The 14981-nt window shown below is 39.6% G+C and overlaps 1 long non-coding RNA gene across 1 annotated transcript; it reads left to right on the top strand.

Moving 5' to 3' along the window:
• Window positions 1-13541: 13541 nt before the first annotated feature.
• On the top strand, window positions 13542-14981 carry LOC140008074 (uncharacterized). The gene is made up of 2 exons (XR_011815487.1): window positions 13542-14029; window positions 14735-14981. It is a non-coding gene; the product is annotated as an uncharacterized lncRNA (long non-coding RNA).

Here is a 14981-nt window from a genome sequence, read left to right as displayed (position 1 = left end):
TAGGAAAATACAAAGGACGTGCTGCCCAAATTTACGCTCGAGGACTAGAGAAATATACTTGCGACTTGAGTAAGGGTTAAGAGTGATTACTACTTGAACCATCAAGGATATTTGCGTCTTCTTTTTCTGAGGTATATAAGTAAGGACTTGGCCGAACTTGTACCCTTGAAAAATAAAAAATAATGACTGCTCGAAGTATGTTTTCTTTGTACTTTCGACTCAAATGGCATTACCAAGTATAAATGTTACAAAGTTTTATAGTTTAAAAAGCGAGCAAGTGTTTCATGACCACTCTCCAAGTGAATTTCAATTTCTTGATTCTTATTGAACGAAACGTCTAAGTTTCGAACCTTAGTCGATTTTCAAAGTTCTTAAATCAAGTTTTATCGCAGATTTGGACTCCAAACCCGGAGTACCACCTAGACGCGAACACTAGAGGCACTACTTTTGGTGAGTGCTTCCAAATATTTGATTGAACTTGATATTTGTGATTTATCTTTGACCAATGTGATTACATGATATATAAGTGATTTGATCGGGCAAGGGTGTACTTTATCGCACTTGCCCTAACGAGAATTGTTCTTGTTTACCGATTTCACTTTGTGGCGGCCCCACCTCCCCCTAAGGCGAACCAGAGGGTTCGGCGGACCGCCTACCCAACTCTCGCCGGGACTCGAAGGCAAAAGCAAATAAAAGCTATTCACACGGTAAAAGAGTACTATTCATATTATATACATCGGCAAAAGAGTTCTATTTACATCCCCAAAAGTAAATACTCATACCAGAACATCCTTATGATTATAACCAACACCAAAGAGTAGACCCTCAGAAGGGTCCTTACACGGATCACTATAATAGGGAAAAAACATATGAAGTATTCGGTGATTACAAACAAAATCCAACTATACTAGTGATGGTGCCACAAATTTCCCCGCGTCGGCCCTGCTTAGGAAAACAAAAGAAAAGGGGGTATGCTAGAAGCTTAGTGACTAACCAGGGGTAAAAATGTGATTTTTACATGTCAACATTTGCACAGTGAGAGCAAAGAAAAAGCAGAAAAGTAACACCACATGGTAAGGATACGAGTGGCTCCCAAGCCAACTCATTTGTCGAGCTTGACCACTGGTTGACCCTTGAGAACCTGAGCCACACAGCTCGCTTCTCTTAAAGGATCCGACATAGAGAGACCATGAGCCTCAACTCAAGTCGCGAGCAATAAATGCACAAAAATATTTTTCAAGCAATAAATGCTCTAAAATCGTAGTTCAAGCAATAAATGCTCTTGTTCAAGCAATAAATGCTCAAGTTCAAGCAATAAATGCTCCCAAATTGCGTCACAAGCAATAAATGCTCCGCAAATGTTTCACAAGCAATAAATGCTCCATAACAAATCACAAAATCATATTTCACAGGTATCAAGAGCAACTAATGGGTTTTAGATCGAGTGCGATAAAGTACACCCTCGCCTAAGTGCCCATTTTTCATAGTAAACTCATATTAGTATTGAGTTACACAGAAACCCTGATTACTCACCTAAAGAGCAAGTATAACGAGAGAAAGTACGGAAATGAATTGAAGTCGTCAGCTGGTGGGCCCCACCGGCTCCGTCTAGCCCGTCACCGCCTGTAGCAGAAGGTTGAGCCATATTATCACACAAAAAACTACTAAAGTGCGTAAATTAAGTAAAATGGCAAAATTGGCACATGCATGTGCGGAATCGGCAACCGGAAATGGAAACGGCCGGCAAACGGAAATGGGCATAGTTGCTTTCTCAAACTGTTTTGATCGTAAGTTGGGCTAGGAATCTCGGATTAAAGTGTATGAGATACTGTTACGAAGCTAAGAGGATGGGATACAATTTTTATGAAGACACCTTAATCTCGATCTGAATGGAAGCAGGTTGAAATTATGGAAAATAGTACCAGAAGTTTGCACTTTAAGGTGACGGACAGGGTCTGTTTACCGGACCTTAACTCACAGCTCATACATCCAAATCAAGAAATTCCAAAGGCGTTAGAAATCTATGTCATAATGCTAAAACTTTTGTGTTTTGACCAAAACCTGAATCAATACAGAGCAGGGTGAAAAATGGGTCCAAAGTTCCTCTCAGAACTGTCCAAATTCAAAGGCAGTTCTGACAACCGATCTTGGTTTGATCATAATTGAAGCTACGGAACTCGGATTTGGATGTACTTTATACCGTTTCGAAGCTAAGACCAAGATATACATTTATTATGAAGGGATAAACACCCAGTTGGCACGTTATCAATGTGAACTGAGCACGGTCAGAAGCGAAATCAAGAAACGTCACCAATTCCACAGTTTTGTATAACTATTAGTGTTTTCGTCATAACTCAGGATCTACTGATCGGATTGGGCTGAAATTTTGCAGGAACAACAAGGACTTAAGAAGCTACAACTTTCATGTTTCGAGAAACTTCTGAATCAGCAGGCAGCATAAATAAAAATAGAACCCAAGTTCGGATTTGTGGACTGCCCTGTTTCCAGTTTTGCCGGTTTTGAACTTTGCAAACACATGGTCCAATGCTATGAGTCTTATACAAGTTTTCTAACCAATTATATACCAAATAATACTACATATACCAGATCCTAAAAGACCTAGTAATGGTCCGAAATTTCCTCCTCAAATTACCAAATACCAACCATAATCTAGATTCTAGTTCTACTAGTTCTTTACCAACTTCAAAACACTAGCCAAGTACACACCACCTTTCAAGTTCTAACTAAACCAAACTAATTTCCTCTTTACATTAGGGTTTCATAACCAAACCTGATTTTATTAAGAACCCACCATTCAAATGAGATAATCACACCAAAAGTTCCATTATCAAATCTAATCACCAACCAAATCAACTAAGAAAACCTATAACAAGAAACCCTAATTTCTCTTGGCTTGACCGAAATTTAAGTAGAAAAATATCACCAAGATGAACCATTAAACTCCATACAATCACTATCTATATCATATAAGATCATAAAAACAACAAAAGCATCACTTTTCATGGATTCAAGACTTAATCACCAAAAACTAACTTTCAAAGAGGATGATTTACCTTTAATTGAAGCTTTGTAGATGATCAAACCACTATAATCAAGTGCCAAGGTTGTTGTTCTAGGCTCCAAGATCAAGTTTAATGGACAAAAGTTGGTGCACCAAAGGAATTTCTTCTCTCCTTTCTCTCCAAATTTTCGGCCCTCTCTCACTCTCTTTCTTTCTTATTTTTGTTTCTTAATAACTTGGTTTTCTCTTGAATCTTCTGGATATAAGCTTAGTCATAAGACATTAGAAGATATTTTCTTAATATCCAATCACATAAAATTTCCCATTTTGCTCCTTTAACCCTTACACTTCAACTTACTTTTTATTCAACTCTTGCCCTTGAACATTTGAACTCCTTACAATTTACTCCATAGGACTTAAACTTAATCTAATCCAAACTAATAAATCTTACATAATTGCTTCACTAATCACCCTCCTATACTAATCACCTATATTTAAACATACTTTATCCCATATAAAAGCAACTAAACCACAATCTTTTTACATTAGCTCAATTAAGGGTTTTAAACCCAACTTAAGGCTGTTCAATTAGCAAAACACTAGGGAATTTACTAGTGTAAGACTTTGTAGCTTTCTAATCCTACTTAACCTTTATAAAAGAAATCAAATCCGGTATCTACTCATACGGAAACATACATTAGCATGCATAATATTTACTACCACATAAACTTATGATTAATACGTAAACTAGGGTTTTGTGTAAAAATATCAAAGGTGTAAATCCATTAGGGTTTTAATAAAATTCCAAATTAAGGTTTTTCGATTCTAAAAGCAAATTCACATGTAAAGAATTACCATCATCCTTAAAATAAAATTTTATAGCAAAATTTAGCACTAATAATCCTTATTCAAAATTAAGGACGAATCGGGATCTCACACACTTGACTTGCTCTACATGCATATGAATTGTATCTTGCCTGGAATTCCAGAAACCCTGTGGCTAGTTAATCGAGTCAAGCCGGCAAGGGCCTGGTCGATTAGATAACGAACCCTGGATAATTAGTAATGTCGAGTGGAGTGTCATCTCCTCGACTAATTAGTATACTCGAGTATTACCACCCGTGTTTCGTTTGGCGTGCGGGCCCGGATAAGGGGGTTGATCGGTGGACAGTGACTGGCGTGAAGTGGGGTTTCTTTTCTAGACAAGTTTATTACTTGAAAGTTGACGGAGTGTCAACTACCAATCGATCAAGCTGGGATGGAACCGAGACATGAGCCACTGTATCCTTACATGTGAATGTGAACCAGATATTTCTTGACTATCTGAAGTGTCATCTCTCTGATTTGACTTGTTTGCTCGCTATTTCACTATCACACTGTTATTATTTTGCTTGATGGCCAATTTGATATTTGGAACTTCACTGAACTTTGGCTCACTCCGTTAGTTTTGTTTTCCTTACAGGGGTACGAGCGAGGCGTGAGATGTATAAAGACTAGTGTAGCCTAGTTGTTTTGACTTTTGACTTGTACTCGCGCTATTATTCGATTAGAATGAATTGTACTTGGATTGTATACACTTTGAACCAGTTTGGGTATCTAAAGGCTTTGCACCTTGATTTTGCATCGATGTAAATTATAAGTTGAATTGCGATGTTAATTATTATCTATGGATGTAAGCACGTGATACGAGTGAGTGAGTCCTGGCGAGAGTTGGGCAGGCGGTCTGCCGAACCCTTTGGTACGCCTTAGGGGCAGGTGGGGTCGTCACAGGTGGTATCAGAGCCTAGGTTGTGAATTGATCTGGATAGACTGAGTGCTTGATACGATAGGCTAGGGTTTTATTCTTGAGCTTAGCCTCTAGCTTCGTTTTCTACGTGCTGTGTACTTACTTTTGTAATGTTACTTGCAAACCTAGGTGATGGCAGGTACTGATGCCTCTGGGAGTGCTGGGCCGTCTCAGCCCGTACCTACTGACATATCTACTGACGCTTCTCCTGATGAGTCGTATCTGGAGGGGCCCGTCTGTCGCGTGATCACGTACTAGGAGAGCCCCAATGGGCCAGTGCAGCGGTGGTCCCCAGCGCTCAAGATTCGGCGCTGCGATTGCTGGAAGACCTAATCCTACCCTGATCGAGTAGTGCTCGCCGTGCACGATGAGCGGAGACGATCGGGTAGCGCCAATCGTAGGTGCCAGTCGGAGATAGAGCGTCTCCAGGCTGCTCTTCGAGTTCAAGGAGCTAGGATCTGAGAGGTTCCTCGATTTTGGAGGAGCAACAGCGGACTGATGCCTTCCGCGAGCAGGCTCAAGCGACTACTGGACACCTTATGCGAGTGGTTGAGGATATCAGAGACCGGACCGGCCATATCCTGACCGAGTGCGAGGCACTAGTGGAGGATGTGATACAGGACTTGGCCGAAGAGGGTCAAATGCCTGTAGTCCCTGATGTTCCTGGTGCTCCTGAGGAGGATCCGGAGGAGGAGCTCAGCGCATCCTCGGAGTCTGTTGGGTCGGCGTCTAGCCAGACGACTTGTTAGGATCAATGATTGAGGAGATTTTTGTGGGATAGTTAGGAACATAGTAGGACGACACGTTTTCTTTTGTTTTTGACTTTGACGTGTCACGGTGGATGTAAATAGGATTTCTTTTGTTCTATGTTCCTTGGCTAGTATAGCCTTTGACTTGCCTAGGTTGGCATGTATATGTGACTTGTTTGCTATGTATATAAAGTACCTGTTTATTATGCGTTTTATTGCCTCTGTTTATCGTTTTGCAACGTGCTATACGAGCCATATCTTACTTTGTTTATATGTCCATAGTTGGTTAAATCCAAAACATGGAGGGTAGAAGAAGTCAAGCCAGGGGAACTAACCGAGGACGCGGTCCTAGTCGTGGCCGTGGGGGTAGACAAGCACAGGAACCGGTGCAAGAACCGAGAGAGGAGAGAGAGGCAACGATTGAGCCACAACCTGAACCCCAGACTGTAGGGGGAGATCAAGTGGCAACTGCAATCCAGCAGATGACTAACATTCTGGCTCGTTTAGTGGAACAACAGGGTCAAGCCCCTGTAAATCAACCTAGGGACCCCGATATGGGACAAGATAGGGCCTTAGAGAGATTCCAGAAATTCTCTCCACCTAAGTTCTTGGGAGGACCAGACTCGGATGGAGCCGAGAAATGGCTGGAGGCCATGATCAACATCTTTGCCGCTTTAAACTATACAGAGGATAGGCAAGTACAATTCGCTGTTTTCCAGTTTGAAGGTCCAGCCAGGGCTTGGTGAAATGTAATTAGGGCCAAATGGGAGAGAGAGGGAACTGCATGGACCTGGTTAAATTTTGTACGAGAGTTTAACAAGAAATACCTTCCACCTATCGCCCAGGAGAAGAGAGAGGACGATTTTATAAAGCTCCGACAGGGAACTTCTAGTGTAAATGAGTATGAGACTCGGTTTATGAAACTGTCAAAATTTGCTCCTGAACTGATTGCTACAGAGCAAAGAAGAGTACGGAGATTTGTGCAAGGGCTCAATGTGGAGATACAAGAGGCCTTGGCGGCGGCCCAAATTAATACATTTACAGAGGTTTTGGAGAAGGCCCAAAGGATAGAGACTGCCAGGGCACAACTGAGAATTTTTCACGCTAAACGGAAAGGGGTACCTAGTGGAGCCCAAGGGTCAGTGCGGAGTGATCGGAACATGCCACCTGCTAAATCCGGTCGTGGGGCTGGAGGTGAACGGTTTTCAAGTGCATCTAGGGGAGGTGGTCAGAGAGGAGGTGCCCAGAGGGGAGGCCAAAGTGGTAGGGGACAAGGTAGAGGCATTCCACAGGGAGGCCGGACCTCTACTTCCCGAATAACGTGCGGATATTGTGGGAAACCAAACCATACATAGGATGAATGCTGGAGAAAGGCTCGAAAGTGCCTAAGGTGTGGAAGTACGGAGCACCAGATAGTCAACTGCCCATTGATCAGTGATACTCAGTCGACTGTCAAGTCAAACCCAAAGCCGACCAATGTCGGAGGGACCAGGTCGAGGGTTCTGGCCAGAGTGTATTCGCTGGACCAACAATTGGTGCCTGAACCAACGGAGGTAGTGGAAGGTATGATCCCTGTTTTTCACCGGTTAGCCAAAATTTTGATAGACCCCGGTGCCACTCATTCTTTTGTTAACCCTACATTTATGCTTGGAATTGACATGAAAGTTGAAAGTCTACCTTATGACTTAGAAGTAAGAACACCTACGGGTAATCAAATTTTACTTGCGAATGAAGTGTACAGAAATTGTGATATTTGGGTTGGCGAACGGAAATTGGTAGTCGACCCCATTAGTCTAGCCATTAAGGGGTACGATGTCATTCTAGGTATGGATTGGCTAGCTCATTACCATGCTCGGGTAGATTGTAGAATGAAGGTGGTAGAGTTTTGCATACCAGGTGAGGCAACTTTGAAGTTAGACGTGAGGGGTATGTTAGCCTCATCTGCGCTCATTTCGGGAATAAGGGCTAGGAAATTGCTTAGTCGTGGGGCACACGGTTACTTAGTTTTTCTAATTAACACTCCGGGAGAAAAGATTAAGTTGGAAGACATGCCAGGAATCAGTGAATATCCGGACGTATTTCTGGAGGAGTTGGGGTCACTGCCACCCGAAAGGGAGATTGAATTTAAGGTTGACCTAGTACCCGGAACTACTCCCATTTCGAAAACCCCTTTGTAGACACCAAAATTTTAGCTTTTCATTTTTTATTATTATTTTTTTATTTTATTTTTTTATTTTATTTTGGTGATTTTTGTTTATTTTGTTATTGTTATTTTTTGTTTGTTTCATCTTATTTTCATTTTTGTTAAGAAAATTGTTTTATTATTATTTAATTCATTAGAAAAATCAAAGGGACAAAAACAAGACACATAAGCCTATTTTGGGGTTTGAAATCTGGGTCTTTCATCTTAGGTTTAGTTTTGGGGGTGTTTTAAAGAGGCATGAAATAGCTGCAGCCAAGAGGGGAGTAAATGGGGAGCTTGGTTTGCGAAAAAAAGGAAAAAGAGTAACAGAGAAAACAAAAGAAAAGAGAGGAAAAAACAGGGGTTGACGGCTGAAAAGGGAAAATAGGGGGAGGTTTTGGCGAGAGAGAAAGAAACAGAGAGAGGTCTGGAGTGAAAAAACAGAACGAAAAAAGAAGGAAGAAAAGCGAGAAGTTATGGCGGCTAGGGTTTGAGATAAAAAAAAAAGAGGAAAAAACCAGAGCCTCGGGCAGGAAGAGGTCTTGGGGAGGAAAAGGCCAGAAACAAAAAAAAAAGATAACGGCGGAGAAAAGGGCCCAAGGAAGCAGCTATCCATCAAGGTGGCAAGGAAATCAGCTCCGGCAACTGGAGGAGCAGGAAAAGAAAAAACAACGGATAGAGAGTAAGAGAGAGCCAAGAGTGAGAGAGAGCTTCAGGGCCGCGAAAAGGGAGGTTTTGGGGCGGCTAGGTTTTTGGATAGAGTTGAGGGCCAATAGAGGGGAAGTCGAAAAGGAGATATGGCTGAGAGCTGAGAAAACCAGAAGAGCGGGTAGACGGCTGAAGGTAAGGTGAAGGCTACAGAGCGAGAGAAAGTTTGGGGGCTAGGAAAAGAAACAAAAACCAAGAGAAAGGGATGGAATAAAGAAACGAAAAATCGAAGGAAAAGAATAGAGAGTTTCATCTGGAGGGTGGAAGGAAAAAACAGCGGAAGAAAAATCTGGGAAAATGGGGAGATTTTCAGGGGACAAACAAAACGAGAAAGACAGAGACAAAGAGACTTGCGGCTGAGAAAGGGAAACAGAGCAAAGAGGCGCCAGGGGAAAGAAAGTCCAAAGAGGCGGCAGACTAAGGAACAGAGGAAGAACAGGGCCTTCGGCCAAAGGTGGAACGGAAATAAGAAAGAAAGCAATGGCAGCAGCAACATCGTCACCGCCTTCCTCCCCTGCTGCCATCCCCGAGACCCTCGTTCTAGGAAAACCGCTCACGCCGCCACCACCTCGCTGAACCCACCATCATCACCGGCGAAGTTTCACCAAGCAAATGCTGTAAGCCGTCCTCTCTCTTTGAATTTCAATTTTCCATTTTAGCACAAACGTTGGAAAATCTCAAAGCATGTCTGCCGTGCACTTGTTCAGTATAAATTTCATGTTGATGGCTCACGATTTTAGATTGTATGCTTTGAATATTGGTTGGACTGGAATCTCTTGTGTTTTGACAAATTTTTGGGGCTAATTACAGTTTCAATTAAGCAAGAATTGCTGAAATTATCTATGCCCGTTAGTCATTTGACAAAATGCCCGACTGAAAATTATGCATGAAGGGTTATTGGCTTGTGTCTTGTATGTGAGGGAAATGGATATTCGGTCAGTTTAATACATGTCTGAGTATGGTAGTTGGTTTCCAGGATAGAAATGAAGGTTTTTTAATTTTGATGTGTTTTCTTTGCGCACTTTTTCTATTTTTTTTCCTTTTCCTTTGAGTCCGAATTACATATTGAGATTGGGAGAGGGGAAGCTTGTGCGAGTTCTAGGAATGGCTAGAGTTGAAGTTGAACTTTTTGTTGCTTTCTATTTGCAAAGAAGAACGAAACAACAATTGATAATTTGCCCGTTTGGAGAAGATGATTGTTTGTATAGTTTGTAATTTCAGTCCCGTGATTTCCCATTTCTTTGTAATTTGTCCCCCAAAGTTTTAGGACTTCATAATTTGACCCCAAGACTTTTAAAAGGCTTTCAATTGGGTCCCTGCTACAATTGCAAATTGGTCCTTGAACTTTATCTTTCCTTCTATTTTGGCCCCAAAGTTCTGGAAATCATGATTAGGCCCTAAAAACTTTCTGATATTTGCGATTTGATCCTTGGCAACTTTAATTTCGCAACTTCATTGCTTGTTTGCTTCAATTAACTGCCATACTTTGTCTAAATTGCATTTAATTCATAATTTTTAAGGGCTTTATGATCAATTGAGCTTGTGTTTGAATATTTTCTTTGATTTTCTCAATTAAAGTGATGCCTTGACCTTTTCTTTGTTTTTGGAGGGCAAATAAGTGATTTCATTTCATTGGGGCCCCAATTCAAGGGAGGTACACCCTAATCCCTTATTTCTAACTTTATTTGACTCTACGTGCCCTATGTGACTTTACATGTTTGATTGTATGCCTCTTGAATGTTTTTTTATTCACTTCATTTATTTATCTATTTGCTTTATTGGCTTTGTATATTTATTTTAGTTCAATTTGATTATTTGAAAGGCAATTTAATGCCAAGGTTGTAATAGTTAGGTTATTATTTTTTTGATTTATTTCTTCCCCCCTAGATTGTAGTAGGGCCTCCCTAATGTAATAGATAGGGCTTTCTTTGCTTTATTTGCCCTGTGTGATTTGCATGCTTATTTGCTATGTGTTACCGCTTTCCCTAGGTTTCTGCATCTAGATAAGCATGCTTATATGCTACGTGCTATGTGTGAAACTATGTGCTTTGCATGTCTATTTGCTTTAGTATTATATCTGATCATGTGGATGAATGCACGTCACCATGGCTAGTCCAATGCTAGTCATGGTCTTCCCTTCGAGTTCTTACAAGTCCAATGCTTGTGAGAGAACGTTAGTTAAGGGCTAGTCCAACGCTAGACCCTTAGGAACCATCCACACGTTAGATCATGATTGTGTGATAAAATCAATTCATCTCACGCATATTTTCACTTTTTAGGGTCTTTTATCATTTTTTGCCTGACATCCCTCCTTATACGTATAGTCCTTCCCCCATATGTTCCCTTATATATATATTACTATAAGGCCCGAAGACAACCAATGAGACAATTAACAAAATAGCAAGGCTGCTTGGGAGTAGAAGAGATAATCAATTTAAAGAGCACAAACGTAACAGTAAGTAAATAAAAAGGAAGAAATTGCAAACCAATTAACCACACAGCTCCTCTTGAGCTTGTAAATTAATTCAAACAAGCTACTTCAAGTTGATGAATTACAATCACTCTTGTGTACAAAGGAAGGTTCACCTCCTCCTTGCCCCGAACTCCACTCGGTCAAGCCAGGAAGTTTTACTATCCCTCAGGAGAACCCTCACAGAGTTACACTCATGAAAGATTCACTCACAAATGAAAAGCTTACAATGAACCTCACACCAGTAAGACTACAAATCTTCTTTGAAGAGTATTTTTGTGAGAACCTTGAATTTTGCAGAAATACCAATGCTTACTTCGACTTCACTTTTATTTAGCCTTCGTATTCTTTAAATCTTTTCTAGTATTACATTCACTCGCTTTTAGATACTAGTGCATAATCCCTTCGTAATTCTTGTTCTAATCTACCACGTTAGTTCATTTGTTGTAAACAAGTATATAAAAATAATTTTTGTGTGCAAAATAACATAACGGTGCTAACTATTAAAGCACTTAGCTTTGCTACACTAAGTTAATAATTCTTGAGTTATATTATGTTTTCTTGTTTTCAAATAAGTAGTTAAACACACGTTATAAATGAAGAATGATATAATTTCCCTAGACTATGAATTTCTTAGTTTTACTATACTAAATTAATATCTTAGAGTTAAGAATTAATTCTTCGTACTAACATATTAAAATTAGGATCTTAATTTCCTTGACTCAAACAATTTAAAGGACAACCAATCGATAACCTTAATTTCCTTAAAATAAATTCCAATTAGTACTAACGTTAAATGTTAGATTTTTATAACAAGGTCAAACTTGATTTTAATAAGTTAATAAAGTACAAATGTTAGGAACCTTAATATTAATTCGTAACCGATTATATTCGATAAAACGGTTTCGGTATATTAGTGTAGAATTAGGCCTTCAAATTTCAATTGGTGATAAGTATTGGATTTAAGATAGAATTGAGGATTGAGAAGAGGTTAGGGGGAACCATTGTTATTTCTGGAAATCTTGAGAGAAGCCGTGAGGTTTAAACCTGGAAATTTTGGGGTTTGTAACCATGGTTTAAATTCAACTCTTAAACTGGAAATGTTCATTATCTTGCTATGTGTTTAAATACTGAATTTGAGTAACTAACACCATGATTAAACCAAGGGAAAATTCGAACTAAAGTAGATTGGTTGCTGGAAATTTTGGGTGATAGCCGAAGGGGTATGAACCAGAATTTCAATATCGTTGGAAAAATTCAATTTGTTTCTGGAAATTTATTTTATTTCCTTGGATTATGGTGGCTCAGAATTTCATAAGAGATACAAATTTTAAGATATACAATTTGTTCAGCAATGAACCAATTAGTACATGTAAAGCTGAAACCAAAAACGCTAGTATACAATTGCTGGAATTTTCGTTGAGACAGCCGAGAATTGAGTTGAAAATTTGCTTGGTTCTTGGAAATTTTTCTTGAAAAATGATGCTTGGAATATGTTGTTTTGGAGCCCTATAAGAAATGTACGATGGTTTGAATAAAAACTTTTGGTGTGAAAAGAAAAGAAAAAGGAGTTTTTCATAAGTGAAAAATGAAACTCCAGATTTTCGGAAGTCCCTGACCAGTCTCGATAAAACGGTTATATCTTGGTGTAGGAAAATCCGTTTAAGGCGCCGTCAGCGGCATTTGAAACTAGAATCATAGATCTTCGCCCTGTAGAAATTTCGTATTTTTACTCCATGTGTACTACTGTCGGTGAATTTTCAAAGTAAACTGTTTGGCATGAATGACCTGTTTCATTTTAAATCTCCACTTGAATTCGGATTGGGACCTTATATTACTAGTGGTTCAAACTCTTGACTGAATTGTGGTTTGACCCTAGGGTGTTCCTGAAATTTTCAAAGGATTAGAGGGTAAGAAGGTACTTGCTAAACGTATGCTTAAGCCTGGCTAGTGAAACAGTTTCTATTCGTATTCCAATGTTCGCAAAGCTAATGGTCGACATTATTTTTCATTGGAGCATAATGTGTCGAAATTGTTGACAGTGGGCTCTATGAATTCCCACTTTTGAGTTAATGGTTGAGTTATTGGAAATTGGCTGATGGTGGGCTCTATGAACTCCCACCCTGAATGGATAACTGAATTTCTGAAATTGTTTAGAAATCTGTGCTACTATTTTGTGAAACTGTGAGTTGATATAAGTACTGATTACCAAGTGCTAAGTATTGACGCAGCCTTGGTAAATTTTCCTGTTTATGCTTAGATATAAATTTGTTGGAACACAGGGCTAAGAATTGAAGAGCTCTAGTGTTATTACCGTTTAAATTCTAATGGTGCAATATTGAGGAAAATGTGATTTTGGATTGGAATCGAAAATGTGAGAAGTTGTACCGACCTTGTGACTCCAAGTAAACGCTTGACTAAGTAAATGAAAAATATTTTGCTTTAAGTCTCGAACGGTACAGATTTAGCATCGTATTGCTAAACATAGTGTCTACTATTTTTGCCTTAGAAACTTGGGCAACATGACTTTTATTCCTTAAGTTAGACTAGCCTTATCAATTTGGGAAAAAGATCCTTCCAGACTCAAAACCTTAGTTTTGTTCCGAATTCCCTCCTTCTTTATAAATCGTTTAAGGCTAGTCGGAACTAAGGAAAATTTGAAAGGTGAAACTCGATCACTTTGGTTTTAAACGTAGCAACCTGCTTGGCAAGAAGAAAAGAAAAACCTTATTCTAGCAACATTTTTCAATAGACCTTACCCTAAAGCCTTAGCAAAGATTTTGCAAGCACCGCCACTCAAAGGAACTTTTTCTCAAGGTATACTTCTAGCCTTGATATTAAATATCTTGCCGACTTATTTTAAGAAAATAATAATAGTATTTTCTTCGAGGAAAAGTATTCCAGGAATATTATAAGAAATATTGTACGGTTCTCACAAGCTTGATTCCAAGTAAAATATTTTGAGAAAAAGTAAACTAGCAACATGCTAGAAAACTCTACATGTGCAAGCCAAAAGTTCCAATAGAAGACTTATGGCTTAAATTCTGATATTCTAGGATTTTACGAGGACGCGGAACTCGATCCTCAATCCAATATCTGAACTTCACTCTTGGTGAGTGTCCCTGCTTGTTCTATGTTATGTGGTTAAGCGCTTTATCAATTCGCTATGTGATAATTGCCAAAATGCAATAAATGATTTTGATCCATCGAAGTGAGCAGTGTGTACTTTATCGCACTAGCCGTTCGAGTGGTGACATGTGTGAAACATTTTCTAATGAATCTAAATGTAGTTGCGTCGCTGGGTGAATCCCTCGACATCTGAATCCAACTACCATAACATCTGAATCTGTAGTTGCGTCGTTGGGTGAATCCCTCGACATCTGAATCCAACTACCATAACATCTGAATCTGTAGTTGCGTCGTTGGGTGAATCCCTCGACATCTGAATCCAACTACCAAAACGTCGTTGGGTGAATCCCTCGACAAATTTATTACGGGTATATCTCGAGTATACTGCGTCGGTAGATGAAGTTTGGGCCCAAAGCAGAGGTATGAACGGTGACGGGTTAGGATTAAAATAAGTGTATCTACATGGAAATTAAGTAGGGAAAGTTGACGGAGGGTCAACTACGATGGTATCTGATCAAGCGTGGAAAATGGCTCCTGAGAGCCCTTGTATCCTACCTTGTGTTGTTACACGCTTTCCTGACTGTTTCGATTTGATTTAAATTATTAACCGCTGTTTGATTTATGTGATTGCATGTTTTGGGGCACCACTGAGCTTTAGCTCACCCCACGTATTTGTTTTCCTTAACAGGTTCTGGAGACTGAAAGCGCTGAGACTTATTCATGTTTCTTTTCTTCTCGTATGGGATGTAACGAATATTATGGCTATTGTGTAGGCTTGTATTGTGTTTTAACTTGAATTCTGTACTTTTGTTTTTGGATTGCCGCTTGAAGCTGGAAAATGTGTAAACCCTATTTCGGAGGTTGGATAATATATTTGTGTTTGTGAATTATGGATTGATGTATCTAGATACGAACGACCTTATTCCTTGGTTCTA

The sequence above is a fragment of the Coffea arabica genome, chromosome 6c (genome assembly GCF_036785885.1).
Source record: "Coffea arabica cultivar ET-39 chromosome 6c, Coffea Arabica ET-39 HiFi, whole genome shotgun sequence".
Taxonomy (NCBI): domain Eukaryota; kingdom Viridiplantae; phylum Streptophyta; class Magnoliopsida; order Gentianales; family Rubiaceae; genus Coffea; species Coffea arabica.
The sequence above is the reverse complement of the archived record's forward strand: the minus strand, read 5'-3'. Positions and strand labels throughout refer to the sequence as shown.